The sequence below is a fragment of the Daucus carota genome, chromosome 7 (genome assembly GCF_001625215.2).
Source record: "Daucus carota subsp. sativus chromosome 7, DH1 v3.0, whole genome shotgun sequence".
NCBI lineage: Eukaryota > Viridiplantae > Streptophyta > Magnoliopsida > Apiales > Apiaceae > Daucus > Daucus carota.
In genome coordinates this window covers 24206702-24220635 of record NC_030387.2, presented here as the reverse complement: position 1 = coordinate 24220635, position 13934 = coordinate 24206702, and the positions used below count along the sequence as shown (strand labels likewise).

Sequence of the window (13934 nt, the reverse complement as noted above, 5' to 3'; positions counted from 1 at the left end):
GCAAATGCAAGGTGGCAATGAGCTTAATAGTAGACATGTGCCTCAATAGTTTCCAACTTCATTAATGAGATTCGAGATTTTAATGTCACAAAAAAGGAATTGGCCCAATGGCATGCCATGATAAAATAATAGCCAATGAATATATACACATCGTTTATATATTTTGAATTTTAGGTGTTATCATGGGATAAACAAGGTTTTAGATTATTTTTATCGGTTCATAATTTTTTTTCTCAAACTTACTAAAATAAATAATAGAATAGATATTCAATTTCGTAACTCCCTTATTTTCTCAAACTTGGTTTTATAAAAATACGACACTAATTAAATCTGATCCGACTCAAAATTTAGAATAGATACAGATTGATCGAAAGATCAATTTACTAATCTAACCATATACATTTTTATTTTTGATCATAAATTTATATAAGAAAATGATTAGCTCCATTTTAATTAATTTTAAACGTTATAAAATTGTTAGGTCTCTTATCTTCAATATTTTAAAATATATTTTCATTATAAATATAATCTATGTCTTATTATATTAAAATATTAGAAAAACAATAGTTTATTATCATGAACATGATATTTAGTTAAATTATCATATTTTTAAATACATACATTTTACATGGATAAAAAAAAAGAAACTTCGATTCAATACTAAGATTTTTCTTGACTAGAAATATTACTTAATCTATCTATAAATGACAAGAAGAATAAATACATTAATTAACAGGAGGCAACATAATGGTCTCTTCAAAAAAAAAAAAAGAAATTGCAAATATTTAGTTATATTATCTCCAGCCCATCCCGCCAATATATAAGCACGCGCGGGCAGTCGAGTTTGTTATATAACAGACACCTGCTTGCTGCTGCTTATTGCACCTGGTTCATCTTCAGCTTCTTCTATTTCTCATCTTCATCTTCATCTTGAAACGAACTCACACATTGTATTACTTAGAAGTTCACCTTCATGGCAATGGCAAATTCCAAAGCTACAGCATTCTCAACTTGTCAATCCTTTCTCTCTATTCTTTTACTTTCAATGGTGATCTCAGACCCACCATCCTCATCAATTCTTCAAGAACAAGAAGCTCGACAGTTTAACCACTCTCTCCCTGGACCTACGCTTCCCGCAAAACCCCCATCATCAAGCGAATTTTCAAGAACCCCTCTATCTTCTCCCTCTTCTCACAGAACCCCACCATCTTCTTCAACCTCCCCTTTATTTCTTAAAGAACAAGATCAGACTCTACAAGCATTGGTTCTTACACCACAGATTCCTACAGACCCCCCTCTATCAAGCTCTTCACGTTGTTTTCGGCCTCCAACACATTCTGACAAAAATCTCCTTCTTACTAATTGCTCAAACCCTGTACTGGGAAGCAATTCTTGCCCATCTCACCAATCTCCAGCACCTTTTTTGAAACAAATTGATGAAGAGTACATGATAATTGATGAAGAAGATGCCTCTGAGGACCCCCATCGACCTTTTTCTTATGAATTTGTGGAATCAAGTAACTCACTTCTACATGAAATATACGATGAGTATGTGCTTGTAGATGGAGGACTTGCCTCCGAGGCCCAGGCACAGGAAGCCAATCATGTCAAGGAAGCACTGAAAAAATACCTCAGAAAATATCTACCAATAATTCGAAGGGCAGGTGACACATTTGGCTTCGAATTTCTGGTCCACGGAGTATCAAAGATTTGCAAGGTTGGGTACCAATTAAACGTCTACATTCCCTTCATTAGTACTTACTTCAAGGAGGTATTGGAGAAATTACCAAAGGATGTCGGAAGTGGAACTGGGCCTGCGGAAGCGGAAGCAATTGAGGAGATCGCAAATAAACTTCTGGAGATGGCGTCAACTATTAGAAAAAATAATGCACAGTCTCCTGCACCAAATCAATCAGGAACCTAGTTAGCAACAAGACCACTATGTTCAATACTGTTTTACTATTGTTCAATACCTCTTTCACTATTGTAAAACGACTGTTATACTTGTAATGGTTCAGTAACTCTACTCAGCTCCAGACTTGTAACTTTTCAATCAATAAGAAGACACTAGTTTTTCTCAATGAACTATAAATATATCGATATGAACATAGTATACATATAGTAAACTTAAATTGTATTATAGCTGAAGTTGGTAGTCTTAGTCACTTTAACTAGATATATAATAGATTCTTTTTATGAGCCTTCAAGTCTAGGCCTATATCGAAACTTATCTGAAGACTGTAATTTAAATTTGTAAATCCCAGTCTTTAGCCTATATAATTGAAAATCCCAATCTTTATCCTTTATTTGAGTTTGAATTACTAGTAAAAAATTGCTGCATCATTACTTTAATATAATCAAGCCCAGAGGATATAGGCTGCTAAACTTTCAGTAATTAGGATGGTTCTAAAGTGGGAAAAACATTGGAGAAGGTTCGGGAGATTACAATGACACCTCTACACTTTATCAACTAAAAACAAGTCACGTTCATTGTTCCCAGTTCTGATGCCAATAGAAATATACAAAAATGCGATACAAAACTGTCACTTTAGGAACAGTGACCGGTCTAAATGAACAAAAAAGTGATCATCCTTCATTTTTATGTACAAAATTACCCTCCATTTATTCTAAACACTTGTCCTAATTTTTTAGATTATCTGGAGCCTTGAATAACTATAAGCAGCAATGCAGCAGGGTTCAATGACTAGGAACTGCAATTCCACATTACAATATCTCCAGATATGCCTGACATAGTACCTTTACTTGCTTGTAAATCTTACCCTCCTTAACACGTTAATGTCTTACAGTTATGCAATGAGCTGCAGGTTCACAGAGCTTCAGAGAATTCTATTGGGGCTTGCAGAGGTGCAGAGTATTCTATATTTTTCTCAGATTATTAGGTGACTTGGACATGCACTTAAGACCTACAATTTGTCATCTTCCCTATATATGGAACAATTTTTATATGACCGGATATACATGATTTCGTAGTAGATCTAAACCTAATTCAGATAAAAAATAACACATATAATAAATTGACATAACCCTCAAGAATAGGATAAATGGGCAACACTAATAGTCTATTTTTAAGCCTAAGGTTCACTTTCCATAGTTCATCCTTGAATTAAATATCCAGCATAAGGGCAATTTGGTTCAGCTATTTATTGGATCTATAAATTAACATTTATAGCCATAAGTAGCTTCTAGCTACTTTTACTGAATTACAACCGAATGGGCCCATAGTACAATGATATAAAGATGAAATGAGGAATCTATACAACATCAAATTAAACATACTGATATAAGATGCTGGACCATGGTAAAGACTCAAAGACCAATGTTACTGAAACAATTGTGTTCAGTTTTTGATGTGTGTGTTTTATTAACCATAGATGGAAAAACAGTTCAGGTTTAACCTATCTCCTTCATGGACCAAACAAATGGATGTTGTAGATTAGCCGTAAAATAGAACTCATATCGTAGGAGCACTGAACGCTACTACTCTATGAGATGCTAGAGTCTAAACTGCAAGATATTTAACAATTATAAGCACCCAAGAGCTTCACCCCATTTTACCCAGAACATATATGATTGGAGTTCCAATCTATACTTTAGGTCCTTTTCTATTATATTAGCATTGTAATTGTTATATTTTTTGAACTGTTTCATTTCGCTCTTCTTATCGCACAAACCATATGGGGAGTTGATGTTGTAAAGTGTCTACTCGATGTTCTTTTTTTCTAGTAGACAAGCTTATAAAGATTACAAATTAGTATTTGTTCTAGTCAATGTTTTAAGTACACAAATTTTATTTTTCCTTAACGATAAATGAATGCATGTGTAAATTTTGTCCTAATAATTGAATATAGGCTTCGCTAAGTTCGACTATTGGGTAATAACTGAATTTTCAAACATTGAGGAGTAGCCAAGTACTAGATTTAAAAATCGAATGTCTTAACATCATTAGGAGTATTCGTATTCATATGAGATGCAATAATAAAAAAAAAGTTTTCATGCCTTTATGGTTGTTTATGGTGGAGAGTATGATTTTTGAAAATTTTACACGGTTATATAAATTTTTGAAGTGTTAAGGTACCTACTCATCTCTTTACAGATCAAGTATATTATATTGAGTTTACTGGTGTAGGACACTTCTTAGCATCAGGTTTCCTAAAAATTAAGAATTAGTGATCAGTTGAGCCTTTCTTAATATAGATTGACACCCATAAGAGATCAATTTTGTTTCTTGTAATAAAGTCAATTGTGGGAGCCTGAGCCTGATTTTCGACTGAAGGAGACATTGGTCTTGTAGTTCTAATCGAATAGATGTACACTGAATATTTGAATCCTATGATTGCAATCCGTAGGCAAACACTCAATAAGCTCAAAAGTAAGTAAGTTAGTAACTAATTTTATGGACTAAAAATATAAACACCGCATACAAGGTCAATCAGCAGGCCAGTTCAAAACAATTAAAGACCTCACTATTAAACAACTAAATCAGTAATTAAACGATCACAATTCATATAAATGAGCGCCAAAATTAGGGTAAGTGAGTCGAACCTTTTTATTTTGGATAATCGGATCTTGAGATTGAGTCATCGTGCAAGAGATGAGCTTCGAGAAAGAATTTAATTGAGTTCAAAGCAACAGCAGCCATCCGCTGCGGAGTCAATCCCTGAAGGATGAGAGTCGCTGCACTGCACAGCAGTGGCCACGAGATTGTGTCCCTTTCTGAGCTCTCCTACCTTAATTACTAGAATAATAAAACAAATAAATAAACATCTGAATGAAAATCAAAATTGTTCGATGCACTTCGGAATATTATATTTACTAGCCTTTAGCCCGTGCTTCGCGCGGGCGGATATAAAGTTCGTAATTTATTATTTATTATTTAAATTTTAATATCATTTTATTAGTATTTTAGTATTAATGGATTGAATTTTAATTAAATTATATTATTCAACGACTATATATATATAGAGAGAGAGTTGGGCTTCTTGGAGACAAATATAATTGGAGTCATTAGAGACTTAAGTCTCAACCGTTGGATGATAGTCTAATCAAAGGGTCCAAATTAAAACTCTTTGTTAATTAAAAATGTTGAAAACAAAACATAATCCACGCAAGATAAACACGCTCATCTTCAACAGTTTCACTTTCAAAAACACCTCAACCCTGAAATGTAATCGCGCTAGCCACTATCCTTCGAGATTCTTGGCGAATTTCAGAGTGCCTGCACGACAATCGCAACGCCATACAACAATTACAGTTTCGTCCTGCTACAATTGGGGTTTTTTGACCGATAACGAGACTAACTACAAGCATGAGTGAAGGTAAAAAAAAAACTCCCTTTTTTGTAATTAAAATGTGCTTAATCGTGATTTCCGGGTGTTCTTTTATTGTGCAAGTTTGGTCTTGTTGGTGAATATATACGAATTATACATAGTTAGTGTGTTCTGTGTTTTTTCAATTAATGTGGTACATTAGGTCTGGAAGATAAAATTGGGTCTTCTTGACTGATTTTTGGGTGTTTGGATAAATATTTTGGATTTATTTGATTTTTTAATTGGTTGCATGCTTAGGTTTGTATGTTGGATGTTTTTTGTATGCAAGACATTTTTCCAGCTACTGCTAGACAATTGAGACTACCAATTTACTAGTATATTGTTGATATGCAGTGGGATTGGTATGCAGGACAATTGTCTTGATGTATGGTGGCCTCTGTACGAAATCGATACGGTTAAATTTATTGTTGTGATTGGTCAGATTGGGGTGTGTAATTATTTGGTTTGTAACAGGACAATGTGGTATGTAACTGCTGGACAAGTTTGTAATTGTTGGACAAATTTAATGTATTTATTGATCAGTGCAGGACAATCACGTATTGTCGATCTTTTAGGGTTCTTCAACCTTGTATCTGGGCGGTTTTAAAAAATAAGAGGAAGTTCTGAATCATGAGTGAAGGTTAAATCTATTTCTTGTTTTGCATAGGATTCATAGTAATATGGTTGTCCACCATATATAAAGTTCGTTAATTAATGCCCCAGTTAATTTTGTAGTATATCACCTGTTGTATGTAAGAGAAGCGGAACAACAAATTTGGGTTCTTGTTTATTTTTAATTTGAATTTGTAGAGTAACCAACGAATGTAGTTAATTGTGATTATGGAGTGACTAATTGCAGGATATGTATAGTGGGTGATTTAGCGCATGGTTTGTTTGTTTTTGTTTTGTTTTTAATTTTACTTGTTGGATGTTGCTACTGTTTGAAATTATATATGTGTTCCTATTGTAGGATGAGTTTTAGAAATTATTATATTGAAGATTTGGTGGCAGGACCGTTTTGTAATGTAATATGTGGCATTGTTTTGCATACTTAGTGATGAGTTGTCATGATATAATATATGAATTTTGTTTTAAATAAGTAATCTATGTTACTAGGCACTTTGTAGGGAATTTTTTTCCTCTAAACTCATTGCAACTGAATTTTACTATAGTCCATGTTATGTATGAAAATATTTATGCTTTAAGGAATGCAGGACAATAAGCTAAATATGATTGTTATATGTTGGAGTTCTATGTTGCTACTGTTTGAAATAAAATCTGTGTTAATATTGTCAGATGAGTTATAAAAATTATGGTATTGAAGATTTGGTTGCAAGACAATGGTCGCAAAGGGTGGTCGCAAATGAGGTGCAATGATATAACATGTGAAATTTGTTTTAAATCAGTGAACTATGTTGACACTTTGTAGGGATTTTTTTGCTCTTATCTCTCTGGTAGAGAATTTCGTTAGAATCCATGTTCTATGAGGAGAATACTTATACTTAAATGAATGCAGGACAATGTTCTATTAAGAAACATGCAATACATTTTAGTGAGATAAATTAAATATGCAATACATTTTAGTGAGATGATTCTTTTTGGATAGTCCATTATCCTGAATATAGAAACTAATAAGTGTATAATATTTCCTCCAATTGCAGGGAAAAGAAGAAGAAGTAATAGGCTTATATGTTCTCCTTGGTAGAAAAGAGGGACAAAAAGACCTCCTGTATATGTGAATCTTGAAGCGTAGGAGAGGAATTCAGAAAAGAAAAGTTGTAGTGGAAGAAATTGCTGAAATGGCAAAGAGAAGAAGGCTAAATGGATGATATGACAAGTTGAAGTGGATTTTTATGTCATATGTATTTAAGATTTTTCTAAATTATGATAGCAATGTAGTTTACCTTTGTAAGTTGGATATTGTGGGACATGGGAAAAAAATCCCTCTTTAAAAATTGATGTTGAAAGCTTTATTCGCTTATAAAGTTGGATTTTTTTTCCTTATATGATGTCACTTGTATTTCATAATTATTTGTGATTGTAATTGATTTAGTTTGGCAGAGTCAATTTAGTATACTACACTAAATTTACCATCTGGGAGGTGCTATATATTGTTTTGCATAAATAACACCGATTTGCACTCAAATCATATAAATTGCATGCTTGAACTGCAGGACTAAGTTGCTTTAGACATTTCAGGGACCATCTACGTTATAAAATCTATTGTAGTGAATTTCAATAGAATGCATTCTCTATGAGTAGAAAACTTTTGTTGGAATGAATTCATGACAAAGTATTAAACTTGATTGCATTTTTTGTCTTGCATGCATTTATTCTGTCTTTTTCCATATTATGTTGTCTGTTTGAGTTAGTTAAGAAATGTAAATTTAGCATACTATAATCCATTAAACATATACATAATACAAACCCTATGCATGTATACCAGTAAGCTTTAGTAAATAAATTAAAAATTATTACATTCTTTATCGTATGCTATTGACACAGAAAATCTTGCACAAGTATGTACTCAAGCTTAAAAGTAACAAGGCTATTACAGGAGGGGAGCTCCAATATTTTTACAAGACAAAAAAAATGATTTGCATAGAATCTAAGTAACACTATTTAACACCACTTGGAGAAAGAACACACGTAGTTGTGAATAGGAGTTTTTCTTTCTTTCTAGTGTATAATCCATTACATGGACTGGTTTTGCTTCAAACCCTTTTTCGACTTTCATCAATTTCTCGTGATTTTAATTCCATCCATGTTTCACCCTTTGATTTTTTTATTGTCTATCATAATCCTCCGAGCTGCGCATACAAACAATTCATTTAACAATTCTAGTTAGTAAGTAGTAAAGTTATTGATCAAATAATGAAACCAAATCACATCAAATTAGGACAAAAAAAGTGCAGGACAACGAATCCACAAAAAATGTAAAGTATATGAAACACCCAAACATTTACACTTACTGATATGTTATGAATAATGTTATACTTACTCAATCCTTCGTCATATATAACCATAATTCTTCACTAGAAATCAGATTTCAAAATAGCACAGCAAGTAGGAGACACAAATACATTATGACTCACATAAAAAGTGAAGAACACAAATCAATCACGATAATACACCTAATACAAAACTTTGACGGGAGCTTTTTTCATTATGTGACACATATAAAGCTTATGCTTACAAGCAAACCAATGGATTCTAAGCGCCTTCTTGATATCAGGACATTAATCGGTGATTACACAAGAAGGCACATGGTCAAAAGCAGACTCAAATTTGTTGATCAACAATTTAAAGTTCTCATAAGTCTCTTTTGTTGCAAGCGCTGCAACGAACGTCCCAACTTTTCAGTGTTATGGATGATTCAATAAGTTATAGAACATATATGCAGAACAAAAACGAAAATCATCTACATATACACGAAAAAACAGGGGACAAGAAACATACAGATAACTACAATTTTAGGAATTATTACGAAAGAATACAAAACAAGAGAAACATAAGCCAATTCAGCAGTGATCAGAAATTGAATAACAAACCAAAAATTGGCGACAAAGATTCATGGATATAGATGATTAGTGAAGGATGCTCGTTACGTGAGAATTAGGTTGTATGCTTATTAAGAAAATCACGCGAGCTGTTTACAAAAAGATGTAATTAAAAGAAAAACTGATGAAATAATACTGTGCATTGGATTAGAATTATATCAAGGGCTGTGATCTAGTCTTTTTGGTCTCCAAATTATATGGTCTCCATGGAACTTTCTTATATATATATATATATATATATATATATATATATATATATATATATATATATATATATATATATATATATATATATATATATATATATATATTAGTACATTTAATCTGAATTTAGTACACGCAGATTTAAAAATAAAAAATCATAAAATTCAAATCTTTTTCAAACATAGCCGATCGTATAATACCTTTGAAAGATTCAGTAATCTAATCAATCGAATTTCAAACGTAAATTTGTAATCTTGATTTTTTTGACAATAATAAATTTTAAGATTAGAGTTAGAAAAATGTTAAAGTTAAAAAGAGTTATATGAAGGTTCTTGTTAAAAAAAGATATTCAAAATTGGATATTTATAATTTTATTTATAACATCATTATAATTTTTTTAATGAAATATTATATGATAATGTATTGTTATGAGTGTTTTTAGTATTTGAAACTGTTTAACAATATAATACTAATAGACTCCACATTTGTAGACTTGTAGTACCAAAAGGAGAGTACCAAACCAAAAAATATAACTAAAACCTTGAACTACAAATTATACTCATGTTGGCTTATTATAGTATAGTATAGATTATCCTTCTTATTTTTGCGTGCACACCGGAAAGCCGTTCAACAAATTTTCATACAAGATCCTAAATTTGATAATGATAATTGAAAGGGAAAATAGATTTTTTTTATCACCGAACTTATTATGTTTTTAGAAACCTGCCACTCAACTAATTTTTTTTTTTAGTCACTGATGTTAGGTTCGGAATTTTTTTTGCCACTAAAGTTATGTTCGGATTTGATTATTACCATTATATTAATTCTTTGTAGTATTATTAAAATATAGTGATAACCTGTAATATTTTGATGATTTGATATATGTCTATCTTTATATATAGTACTTTTATGTACTGAAGATCGTTTATCTTCGGTGATAAGAGTTAAACACGCATTTGACGGTTTCTAAAAGTGTACTCTCATAAATTATTTTATTTTTTCTTTCGAATAAAAATTTAGTGTTTGAATTTTTATACGCAAAAAGAAAATCGCATAAATCATCGAAGATTAAGTTTTCCTCTCTGTTTATTTATCTTTATCTTGAAAATTATAATAAGATAAAGTTATTAAAAATTATGAGGATAAATTTAAGAGAGATCTTAGGCTGAACTAAGTGATTAAAACTTTAATAGTAAAAGATGATGCATCGTATCACTCAATTAGACTTTATTTTATCATTAAGAGCATAAATTATTTGAAGTCATTGATTCCATACTGATGATTTAATGAATTTCTAGAATTCTAATTACGATTTTTCCTGATTTTAATATTATATCACCTCATTTTATGTTATTATTGCTATATACAAAGATATAAACATACATCATATTATCAAAAAATTATATACTATCACTATGTATTAATGATGCCACAAAAAATTATCACAATGCTAATAATCATATCCGAACCTAAGTTAGTGACTAAAAACAAATCCAAACCTAACATCAGTGACTAAAAGGAAAACAAATTTAGTTGAGTGGCAAGTTTTTAAAAACATTATAAGTTCAGTGACAAAAAAAAAAAAAATCTATTTTCCCTAATTGAAATTATTTGTCAAAAAAAAATGAAAATTATTTGTAGAACACCTAACATTCTATTATCTAGAGTACAATGTACTTAATAATACATTTATATTCCCTAGAAACGGGTCTGGTCGGGTTTACTGAGATATAGCCGGATACATCATATTCCAGGCCGGTTCAAGTTCAAGTCCGGATACGATTATCTAAAATGAAGATCCAAATCTGATCATTCGGCATTTTTTGTGTTTCAATTTGGGTTTGGGTTTCGAACTTTTCAAAAATAAAATTAAATAAAAATTAAGTATTTAAAATTAAGTAAAATATTAATACATACCTAATAACTCATAATTTCAATATATATATATATATATATATATATATATATATATATATAGATATACATACACACACACACACACACACACACACATATATATATATATATATATATATATATATATATATTACCGGGTTTTTATCGGGTTTCAGATCTGGATCGGGTTTTAATCGGGTTTCTGATCACGTCTCGGTTCGAAACTTTTGGGCCTAAAATAAAATCTAAATCCAAATAAATCGGGTTCAAGGAGATCCAATCGGTTCAGAATGGATCGCTATCCCTCGGATCGGATAAATATGTCATCCCTAAATTATTCACAGTATATGAATTTATATTTTTCGGTTTAATATGGTTAATAATTAGATTTTTCATATTCAATCATTCATATGTGTGTATATATACAGCTTATTCTAGTTTCATTACACGTGAAATGTAAAATTATTCTAGTTTTATTACACATGAAAAATGAAATCATAATACCTATTATTATTCTTCAAGGTGATTTAAAATAACCCCGTCAATTTATTTGTGTGATGAAGACTACTATATCCTCCCCATTTACTTTATAATACAACTTCATTAACGAGTTCTATAATCTCCCTTTATATGAATATTACATCTTTATATGTTTTTATATAATAATATAAACCTGTATTTGAATATTATATCTTTATATGTTTTTTATATAACCTCGCGACATATGTGAGCTTTACTCATCAAGCTAGCTGTGTGTTTACAATTTTATTTTTCACAGCTCTACTTGATGCAAACACTTTCATCATATCAACTTTTACTTACAAGGGTGTATTGGATTGGGATTTTAAAGCATTTTTTTTCATTCATAAAATCCGAGGGTATTCGATTGGGAGTGTTTGAAATCCATTAAAATCTTGAGGTATTCAATTGAGATTTTAATTTATGCTACAAAATCCGATGGTATTCAATTGAGATTGTTTAAAATGCATTAAAATCTGATTGTATTCAATTGAGATTGTTTAAAATCCATTAAAATCTGATGGTATTCAAATGCTGAAGAATTTTTTTGGACTTCATAAATTGATGGATTTTGTGGCCTTTTTCAATGTATTTTAAGTTTTTTGAAATCTTTATTCTAAAAAAAAAAGTTTTTTGAAATCTCATCAAAATACATGGGATTTTGAAGCATTGTGCTTAAATCCCATCAACTCTGTGACATTTTATCAAGAATCCGCACAAAATCAAAATCACATACAATCCATTAAAATCCAAAGATTAAAAACAATCCATTAAAATTCCAATCGAATACACCCCTTTAGTATATAATGAAAGTTTCATCGACTAACACCTATTTATATATTTTTAAAGTGACATGATGCATATTTATGCAAGCATTATTTTTAATTTTTTTTTAATACGACATGATGGATATTTATATGAGCATTATTTTTAACATTTTATTAAATGATCATGTATGACATCATTTTTTTTTGAATATGATCTGATTGTATGTATATATGTAAGGTCTTAACTTTTCATGTCTTACTATATAGATTCATCGTTAAAATATGGTGTTATCATATTATTTTTAAAATACTATACAAGTATCTCTATACTCAGAATTGTTAGCTCAATACCCATAATAATTATTTATAAAAAAATATTATGATAAAATAATAATATATTATATAATTTTTTATATTAATTTTTAATTTTTCGTCTATGTTAGTTCAATATCAAAAATATTTTTTTAAGTAATAACATAACATATAATAAAAAATTTAATGATATACACATTAAAAAAAGTCACTGTTTAGTGATAACCACTGTTTAAATAAAAACTAAAAATCAGAACAATTTAGATATACACACTAAAAAATGGGTGAAAATCGAAGATATTGTCAAGTACAAGCCACAAGTTGAAGGTTTCACGACACATAAGTATCCAGGACAGAATTTTGCTGTAGCAGTTCCTCATAACATCAGTAGTTTCCTCCTGTGGAATGGTTTGCATTAAACTGATCGCACTGAACAGCAGAAGGATCGTTAATATTGCGCTTACCACTTTACTTTCTTGGACCCTTCGTGTTGGAAGTGATTGTGCTAATGATCAACCGTCCCTGATACTGAGCATAACATCTAATAGCAGAATGAGTTGGCTAAAAGTATCTCTTTGGAATTTAATTCGTTCAAAAACCAAGGCTTAAAAGGATGATGAATGCGGTTGTGCTCTTCAAAATCTTCAACAGAAGAAATTTATGAATCTAACTTTCATACAACCAGAAAGAAGATCGAAACTTTACCTGGGTAATTCAAGCTTCAGCTGCTGCAAGATTTTTCATATGATGGTAACATTTTAACGCGTGTAAGGTTCGGTCTAGTATGGTCTATCAGTGAAGGCCAGCAACTCAAATCGAAGATTTACCAGGTGGAACCACTGGTCTTGCGGCGTTGGAAATCATAAACATCCGAGACGCGAGAGGTCTCACTTGCAAGAGAACAATGACGAGAAGAAGACCATCAGGAGGCTATTTGGCCTTGTAAACAAACAATTTACAGCAACATGCTTATGCAATCATGTTCCATACAATCTGAATTTATGATGGATTTTAGCTCACTGAATCGTACTCGAAAAAGTGAAAATGGAATACTGCTATGGCGGTTCAACTAATTAGAACAAGTAGTAGCAGAAGGAAACTATCGTGACTTAAGCAAGAGCCTGACATGAGGAAGGTAGCAGCACAGGTGATTAAGAGGAAAAACAATATGAACTCGTGAAGTTGCAGGAAGCAAAAGAGTTGTGCATAAAACAAATTCATGAAATGATATTCAAGCAGAACAAGGGAACTAATGATGGAAGCAGCTGAAAGTTTTGCATATCTGAATGAAGAATTGGATCAGAGTTCATTAAAATTGACAGATTCAGGAAGCACAAACGAAAACTGAA

General features: G+C 31.1%; 2 long non-coding RNA genes across 2 annotated transcripts; one reads left to right on the top strand and one right to left on the bottom strand.

The window, feature by feature from the left end:
* Nucleotides 1–705: 705 nt before the first annotated feature.
* LOC135148059 (uncharacterized) lies at nucleotides 706–4795 on the bottom strand. Its single transcript, XR_010285932.1, has 2 exons — nucleotides 4564–4795; nucleotides 706–1898 (listed from the first exon to the last, which is right to left on the bottom strand). It is a non-coding gene; the product is annotated as an uncharacterized LOC135148059 (long non-coding RNA).
* Nucleotides 4796–5134: 339 nt separating this feature from the next.
* On the top strand, nucleotides 5135–7331 carry LOC135148044 (uncharacterized). Its single transcript, XR_010285876.1, has 2 exons — nucleotides 5135–5336; nucleotides 6989–7331. It is a non-coding gene; the product is annotated as an uncharacterized LOC135148044 (long non-coding RNA).
* The last annotated feature ends 6603 nt before the right edge of the window (nucleotides 7332–13934 follow it).